Raw genomic sequence first — 6,423 nt, 5'->3', positions numbered from 1 at the left:
GTATGTGGGCGGTGCCCCGGGGGACAGCGGGCTCGGTGGCGCCGCGGCCGAGGAAGGGCGAGCGCGGGGGCGGCGGCGCGGGCGAGCGCGGCCGGGCTCCGGCCGGCACTGCCGCAGGGATGGCGGCGGCCGCGGCGAGGGGCTCAAACCCCGTGGAGAGCGCTGCGAGCCTCCCCGTGACCCGCTGAGCGCCCTCCGCCTGCGCGCTGCCGTTACCCCTCCCCGCGGGCCGGCCCGGCTCTGCAGTCGCCATAGAGACCGCGCCGCACGCCATGGGGCGGAGGCTGGGCCGGGGGGCGCCGCTGTAGCCCCCGCCCCGCGCCGCGCACACCATCCCCTTTGGGGCCGGGGGCGCCGCCGGGTCTCGCCGCGCCGCCCCGAGAAGCCGCCGCCTCGGCCCCGTTCCAGGTGAGGATTCGCGGTGCTGCGCCGCGGCCGCCGCCGTTACCCCGCGCCCCGTCCCCGCGGGCGCTCTGGCCGCTTCGGCGGGGCGCGGCCCGCGGGCTCCAGCGGCCGCCCGCCCGGCCCCAGCGGCTGCTGCGGGGGAGCCGCATCGCGGTTTCTGTCCCCGCGGGAGAGGGAGTTTGCCGGGCGCGGGAGCTCCGGGGACCACGGCCCGCCCCGGGAAGGGCTTATTCCAGTGGGGCAGGACGGGGCGATCCCCTCCGTGGAGTTAAGGTCAGCAGGTCTGGCGGGCTCCAGCAGCAGTCACCGCTGCCCCGGCCTCTACGGAGAACTCAGATTTATAGGCACGAGATTTTTTTTTTTTTTTGTGTTTTGTCCCTCCCACTTGCTGCAAGAAGGCAAATGGTATAGAAATTTACGTGTTCTGACGGCGAAGGATCTCTGGTTTAAAATAGCTGCGTCTGTATTTCCAGCTCTGGGTTGTGGCATGCGTGTGACGGCTGCTGTGTGGGCACGGCTGGATGGGAAGCGGGCTGTCTGTCGCCTGGCGCTCTAAGTGCTGGAGCCATTAGCGGCACTCGCATCGATCCGTGCATACAGATATGCCTGGCTAGGCCGCGGGTGCGCGCTCCACGGCGCTCGGGGGAACACAAACTGCGTGTGGAACGGCGTTAAAAAGACGTTATTGCACGTACTCTTAGCTTTACAAAGGGGAAGTGGAAAAGCACCTGGTTCCCAAGTCTACAGATGATCTCTGGAGCTGCAGCGGCATCCTTAGACTTCTGTTGTCACTCTAGAGCAAAAGCAATAAGAGGACAAAGCTTGCTACGAGGTTTGTAACCTCTGCTGTGAGCCAGAGCAGTTGGAAACAACTGCTAGTGTAAGTGGGGGTGGGAGTGCAAATAATGATAATATTGATGTATTGTCGTGGGGGCGGAGGGAGATGGACACAAAGGAATGAACCTGGAGCATACCACAGCATTTTGAGAACCTTCTACTGCATTTATAATTAAGCTGGAATGGGCTATAGAAAATGAGTTATAAAATAGCCTGTAGTGCCTTTCTTAGTTAGACTTTATGTGTAGAATCAGTGTAATTTCAGTTTAAATGTTCTGAATTAGTAAACTATATTGCAGGAATGTTGAGAGCATAAATCATACTCTGTTTATTTAAGTATCTTGTTAGCCTTAAAGTGTGTGGTTAGTTTCCGTGTTGTGGTTCTGGAAGAAATTAGTAGATTTTTAAAATTCATTCTGTGTACTTAATGCCATGCCTCTGTTGAACACATGCTAGCTATGCTTTTGGTATGTTAGTTCATTTTAAAAACAGAAAGGTTGAGAAAACAAAAGGTTAGGATGTATTTGGCTGCTCTTGTTTGATTTTTGTAATGTTTTTTGAAGTCTTTATTATATGAATTAATGATAAAGAGATACCCAGCATTTTTATTTTGTCCTGGATACTTTTTTGATGATGATTTATTTGCTTTACAGAGTACATTATGTTTGACAAACTTTCTTAACTTGTTAAACCAGAGGTATACTTGTTAGCATTTGTTTGGCCTGTCAATGAAGTTATATATAGGAAAGTTTGACTGCAATAGTATGAGTAGTCATTTGTCAAAAGTTATTTTGAAAACAGTGCACCAAGATACAGTTTAAAAACCGTGAAGATTGAACCAATTATCCCTAAAAATACTTTGTTCTTCTCTAATGTAATCCTGATGTACCATTATTTACTTGAAGCTCAGCATCTTTTTAAACTTCCTGTTTGGGAAGGATGAGGTTAGAATGAGAAAAACAAATTGAGCGACTGGAATATCGTGACGTCGCTTATGTTTAGTGTGGTCACTGTACTGCTGCTGAATACTGCAGGCTCTGATACTTCTAACATCACAAACTCCAGAGAGGCTTTTCTCAATCTGGCTGATTATATTAAGAAGATTTTTGAGTATGACAGATGAGTGATATGAATGGGGTTTTCCTTGTTCAAAACTGGCTTCTAAACGACCAGTTTCTACCAGTGCTAGATATTTGTGTACGGAAGGTTAAGCATTTGTTTAGTGTGTGAAGTTGCAGTGTATGGTATGTTAATATACTACTGTGTTTTCTGTTTTAGTAAGGCCTTGTTTATCTAGTGGGAGTGAATTGGTACTTTACAAAGGAGATTGACAGTTTCTGTGTATTCCTGTGTCTTGCCTTGTCTGTTTCTTTTTCTCTGGGGAAGCACTACACAAAGCCTTTGTGTTAGGCTGGAGGGGAGGAGAAACAGCTGCCTTTTCAGTAGGAGACCCCAGGATTAGTCGTGGTCTCCCAGGGATGTGTTGCGGTACATGGACCAGCCACTGTCCTTCCTCCCTCATTCTGCAAAAACACTCTCACCTCAAGAAACATGAGCTTCCTTTGACTGATCTCTCAGAGCAGCGAGTTGTGCCATGGATCTACCAGATCAGTCTGAAAGTCCAATTGTTAAAGCATTGGTGGGCAAGAATTTAAACATGCAAAATTGCCAAAATACAAGGTTTATCTTAAGGAACTCATGAGCTCCAGGTCATGAGTTTATATATGTGTTTAAAATTTTATTGTTATGAACTTGACTTCTTATTCAGGATTAGGGTGAAAGAAATTTTCTCAAATCTTTTACTTGGCTTTTTTTTTCTGTTTAGGAGTATAGTATCTAGGGTACTTAAGTGGGAATTAAACATGTTAATTTTTAGAAGTGGAGATAAAAGCTATTTCAGTGGGATAAGAGAGTACAGCTAAATGGAGAAGTTTCATTTTTCTGCTTTCCATGCACAAATAGAGTGCTCTAAAGCTTGTACTGTATTCTCTGTCATGCAGTGGCAGAATGAAAGAGGGAAGTTGGCTTCCCTCTTTTTGTTAGAAATATTGGGTACTATCTAATGTGGATTTTAGTAACTAAATCTTGTATGTTTTCATAATAACTTCTTTGAAAATATCATCTAGTCTTTACTTATCCTTTACAACTTTATTTATTTACTTAAATTTTAGAGTCAGAATACTCCCCTCTCCTTGCTTCAGTGCTAGGTGTTTAGTAGTGTTCTTTTGAGGGAATCTAGTAACTTGGATTTTTTTTTAAGCTGCTTGTGAAATTGAGATGCCATTCTTAGCAATTTAAATTTATAGTCTATCATTGTATGAGCTTGTAGGTCACTAGTATTGAAACCTAAGTAGTGGAAAATTCAAGCAATAAAATCTGGCCTTCTGACACTTCATGTCTTGATCTGGTTGAGAATTCTTTTTCCCATTTTTGAGAGGTTGTACAAGTCATAACTTTTGAACAGTTATTTTTCAAAATTATTTTTCAATTAATGGAGAAGAATTCTGGAAAACTTGAGAAGGTTTTTTTGGGGAGAAGGGAAAGATTTAATTTGAGAGGAGTGAGGAAAGGAGGACAAATTGAGAAACTGAAGAAGTCTTGGGGTGTTTTTAACAAAACTATCTTTTAAAAAAATTAAAAATATTTTTGTTGTTGTGTTCAGGCATATTTTTCTGTAGTTCTTGTCCTGTGTGTTTGAGAAGTTTTCATCACAGAATTGCATCACTCAAATGTTATTTCATTGCTTTTTGTCTGAAGGGATGAATCAATTATTGAGACTTGCACTGATGAGGAGCTCTATCCACTAATTTTTCCTTTTGGAGAAATGTGTGTATGTAGCTTAGCCTTGCATTTCAGTGCAAGTAGTAATTGGAAGAGTTGCAGGCCTCTTTCACGGATGAAGTTTGCCAGATCAGTGGTGGTACTGATGAGGAGAGTAATTTTTTTTCCAGTACAAAGCTGTCTGATGCATAAAGGAAGAGTAAAATAAGTGAACTTGCTTTGAGAGCTTGTAGAGGATGTCAAGGCTCTTTAATATGTAGCCATATTTTTCTGTCTGGATGTTGCAAAGGGACTTGTTACTTGTTGCAGGGACAGGTTACTAATGTAGAGCTCACATGCAGAAAAATGTATAGAATCAGGCTTTGTGTCATCCCAGTCTGTTTATATAGAAATAATTTTATTATGTTTTTGATACACTTCTCTCACAACTGAAGTTATACAAAATTTGTTCCACAAGACTCATCCACAGTTAGGAGAGATCTTGCCTTTCAGAGCTTGTGTCTTTTTAGTAGTTGGGAATTGTCTTCAGTCAACAGGTGCTTTTTGATTCTGAGAGGGGGTTCATTCTGCTCTCTGTCACTTCCCAGATAATTCTTAGTGTTTGTTGCCTCTGTCATGCTCGGTCTCAGAGTACTAACGTTTTGTGAGGGTTTTAACAACACTTATTTGATACAATGTTGTTCAACATAGTAAGAATTAGATTGCATGGTTTTGTGGTGTATCAGCAAGATGTGTCTTGTAGCTGTCAAATTTACTTGTTGCCATAGTAATGCTTCAAATGCCACTCGTGGCAAGCAGTGTGACTTTGAGCATATGAAGTATGACTCCAGCTTTGCAGTGTTGAAGAATTAAAAAAAAGGGAGGCAGTGATCTGTAAATAGAATATACTTTTCAGCATCAAACTGGTGACTTTTTAGAATGTATTTGTATTTTTGAGTTATATGCTGCCTTGAAATAATTTTTTTCTTGTCTTTCATTTATCAGCATCTTGAGCTTAATAGATCTAGAATAGTCATTATCAACTGATAGAAAATGTATTGGATGAAGAATGACTGTGCTATTCCTTGAGTTTGATTGAATTGAATGCCCTGTTCATATGTGATGCTTTGATTTTCCGTCTGCAGTAGTCTATAAATAAAATCAAAGTATAATTCCCTGAGTCAAGTCAGCCTAGAGCAAACTGTCATGTTGCACTCTGAGAGTTAAAGAGGAGGAATTGCCATTGGATCACTGTTCTTTTTCTGTGTGGCGTTTTGTGCTTTTTCATTAAGACCTAGAGATTATTCTGATAATCATAATGGTTTTGGGTGAAATTACAGTTCTACAGTTTTGAGAAAGATGATGTATCCAGTGAGGAAGCCTGTTGAATAATTCATCTGGTTAGAGAGAAATCTTGAAAGAATCCCAGGACAGATTAGTATGAAGAAAGGATTGACTGGTCTTGTGGAGCAATGTGCTAGCTAAGCCAGTCAGGTCTTGTCTTGACCAGCCAAGAACTAAGAAATTGATGCTGAAGCTGAGGAGCAAACCCCAGTAGTAAAGGGTTACCCCTCCTACAGTAAAGATTTGTGCAGGAAAGAAGCTCTGTTATTGACTGTCTGGTGATAGTTATTTATTTATGGAGGTACATAGATATAAGAATATTTTTCACATGTTAGCTCCTGCAGACGAAAATGCACATCAGTCTGTGCATCACAAGTCTAATGGTTGGCTACTGCTTTTAAATGGAAAATTATGTTCTCTGTCTGAGCCTTTCCTAGTGCCCATTGATCTCTGAGTACACTGAGTCAACTCACTAACTTGGCAGAGAATGATTGTAAAAACGGAGTTGTTTCAATTGTTTTTTGGCCGATAACTGTTTTTTAACTCTTGCTGGGTCCTGCTGTTATGTGCAACTTCACCCTGCATGCATAACTGAGATAGTCATAACCAGATCCTTTCATTTACTGAAGCCTGAGTGCTCAGCTGACAGGTTTTCCTGCCTATTGTCAGTTCAGGGACGACACAAGAGAAAGAGGGACATTTTATGTGAAATGCTGCTTTGAGGTAATGGTGCACTTTCTTCTCTGTTAATTTGAAGGAAATATGGGCAGCTTGCTAATTTCAGGCTGGGCATTTCTTCTGTTGTTCTGATATATTTCATTAATTTTGAGCCCAGGATACCTCAGTCATGTGGTAGTGATTCTGTATGTGTCTTTCCTTGATCAGTCAATTTTCCTCTCATAATCAGGGAGCAGCTGTACTTTGTCTGGCTTGTTGGAACTGGCAGTTAATACTTCAATTCTATTGTGAGGCCCTGCTTACAGAAATATTTCTTTTTCCTGGAGTAAAGGTTTGGACAGAATTGATTGATGGTCTGAATCAGGACTGTGGATGACATATGAGTAGCCATGCAGTAGA

General features: G+C 42.8%; 1 protein-coding gene across 2 annotated transcripts in view; it reads left to right on the top strand.

Moving 5' to 3' along the window:
• Nucleotides 1-324: 324 nt before the first annotated feature.
• Nucleotides 325-6,423, top strand: part of TTBK2 (tau tubulin kinase 2) — an 81,673-nt gene continuing 75,574 nt past the window's right edge. For both annotated transcript variants that reach the window (XM_030240599.2, XM_030240598.2), the window contains exon 1: nt 325-408. The gene's annotated coding sequence lies outside the window, so the exon portion shown is untranslated. The remainder of the gene's footprint in view (nt 409-6,423) is intronic.

The sequence above is a fragment of the Serinus canaria genome, chromosome 5, assembly GCF_022539315.1.
Source record: "Serinus canaria isolate serCan28SL12 chromosome 5, serCan2020, whole genome shotgun sequence".
Taxonomy (NCBI): domain Eukaryota; kingdom Metazoa; phylum Chordata; class Aves; order Passeriformes; family Fringillidae; genus Serinus; species Serinus canaria.
This window is presented reverse-complemented; position numbering and strand designations above follow the sequence as displayed.